Raw genomic sequence first — 2,553 nt, 5'->3', positions numbered from 1 at the left:
CTGGGAGCGGAGGGAAATCTAAAACAAAACCCCCCCCAAAAAAAAAAAAAAAAAAAAAAAAGGAAACTAAATTTTTAAAAATTTCATTTTATTTATTATTATTATTTTATTTGACCAGAGAAAGACATAAAGGGAGAGGAAAGGAGAGTGAGAAAGCAGTCACCAGGTCCCAGACTCAAACTGCAGCTGGCCTCATGGGAATTCAGTGCCTTAACCACCATGCCATCTGCCAACTCCAAAAAACTACATTTTAATGTTTTCCATTAAAACTATTTCCATTATATTTACCAGTCTTTTAGTTTAATCAGTTCTTTTGGAAAATACTTTTCTGATATTAAGATATTTTCCAGACACTTTGAGATACTAAGATATTTTAAGACATTAAGAGATTTAATGTTAAGATATCAATATATTTTCCACTGTGTACACTCACCAGAATGAGAGGGAGAGAGACAAAGCACACCCCACATGACCCCTTCTCTTCCATTTCGCCATCCCGTTGGGATGGAACACATGCGCACACATGGGGCATGTTTTTCAAGCCATCAGGGCCAGTTTTCCACACACTGTCAGCCATGTGGGATTTCAGACTCTTAACCACTAAGATCATTGTCTGGCCTTTCAATAACCTTCTAAAGCTCTAAAATTTAGCATCGACTGTGCTCTGTGTGTTCTGTATTAAGGTCTGAGGTGAGGACTGATGTCAAGAGTCTGTGTTGAGAGTTTTAGGCCCTAGATTTCTAGGCAGCTTCTCTATGAAACTATATCCTGTTTACTAGTATTGTAGAATGCAAGGAGATTTTTATGTGTGTGTGTGTGTGTGTGTGTGTGTGTGTGTGTTTTTAAAACAAAATGCAGTTTTATACTACATTTTATTACTTCATACAGAAAATACATGCTGCTGATCTATGCAGATGGTGTAGTGGTTACATCACTGGACTCCCACATGGCCAACTGCAGTTCGAGTCCTGGACCCAGTGCCTTGAAACTCACACTGGGCATGTGTGCATACGTGCCCGGGAGGAGAATGGAGGAGAAAAGCTTGCACCAAGGCCATCCCCCCCACCCCCCGGGGATGATTTCTCATTTTCCCTCTCACAGTCTGTCTCTCTCTCCCCAGCAAGTGCATGCACTCTAAGGCAAAAACCTCTTTAAAAAAAAATAAAGATGAACACTTTCTAAAGAATTTCTTTTGTCTTTTGAGGCTTGAGGTTCCCCTTAAGAACAAATCTTTCTCACAGAGAACCCCCACATTCCACACAGAGAGATGACCACTCTCATAAAGCAAGGAAGCGAATCATTCCAGGTTCTTCTAGTTGTCTTGCCTATCTCAATGGCCAGTCCCTGGAGCTGTCCAAGGTCTCGTTTCTTGCCCTTTCTGACTCTGACTCCTTTCATCATCACACCAAGAGGCAGCTGACAGCACTGTGGAAGAATAGTCACTCTGAAGTGGGCTGGCTGGCTGGGTTTAAGTCCCGGCACCAGCATTCAACAGCTGTGTGACCTTGAGTAAGCCATCTAATCCCTTTGGGGCCCAGTTTCCTTGCCTGTTAAAACAAGGATGGAAACATTAGTACTTAATTTATAGGTTATTGTGAGGATTTAATCAACTACTCTTTGTAAAAGCATTTCTTACAGAGACTGGCAAATAGAAAGGTTTGGGATCCCAACTTTCTATCATAAAAGGATGTTAAACTGCGCAGTTCTTTTGCTCTTGGAAATATTGCTCTGGCAATCATGAATACAGAGGGGGGCATGAGGAAGTGGAAAGAATGCTCACAGAACTATGACTTAGGGCGTCCGAGGCATCCTGGCTCGGCCCTGAACCAACCGTGGGCCCCTTGCTTAGGTAATTCACCTGTCTGAACTCGGTTTCTTCCTCTCTAAAACGAAGGGCTTAAACTTCAGTCAATAATCTCGCTGCTTTGGTATCCTGAGTCACATTCCCTTCTCTGCCCTCAGTGCGGTGACTGGGCTTCGTTGCTTGTAAACTGGAAAAGTAATTCGGCACCTACCATTAGCAGGAGGCCACAGCCGGGCGCAGGCAGCCCAGGGCGCCACTGTCTAAGTAACTCCAGGAGAAGGAGGCCGCTATTTACGAGGGAGCGAGCAGAGGGTGGCATCAGCGCCGCTTTCGGCACATCCGAAGGCCTGCCAGACTCACTGGCAGGAGCGGTCACGATGTGTTGCTGGAAACCCCAGCTCTGCTGGGAGGATTACTGGGTCGCGGGCTACCCGGGACACGAAAAGCCTTCCTGAGCCGCTCAGCACAAGGCGCAAATTGATGGGAGCGGTGTAGACCCGCCTTCGGCTGTGTCGCCACTTCCCATCTCCGCTTTACCAGGGGTCTTCCCTGCAGACTCAGCTCCCCTCCCCAGGCGTCTGCAACGGGTGTCCCCGCCTGCGCGCCCCCTCTTTTCCGCCCTCCCGCCCAGCTGCCATAGAAACCGGCCTACCGGGTCCGAGCCAGCGTCCGGGTGCCCGCCCGCCCCCTGTCCAGCCCCCCGCTCCGATTGGTCCTTCGGGAAACGCTGCCGGGCGCCTCAGTGCCCC

The sequence above is a fragment of the Tupaia chinensis genome, unplaced genomic scaffold (genome assembly GCF_000334495.1).
Source record: "Tupaia chinensis unplaced genomic scaffold, TupChi_1.0 Scaffold144378_1, whole genome shotgun sequence".
Taxonomy (NCBI): domain Eukaryota; kingdom Metazoa; phylum Chordata; class Mammalia; order Scandentia; family Tupaiidae; genus Tupaia; species Tupaia belangeri.
The sequence above is the reverse complement of the archived record's forward strand: the minus strand, read 5'-3'. Positions refer to the sequence as shown.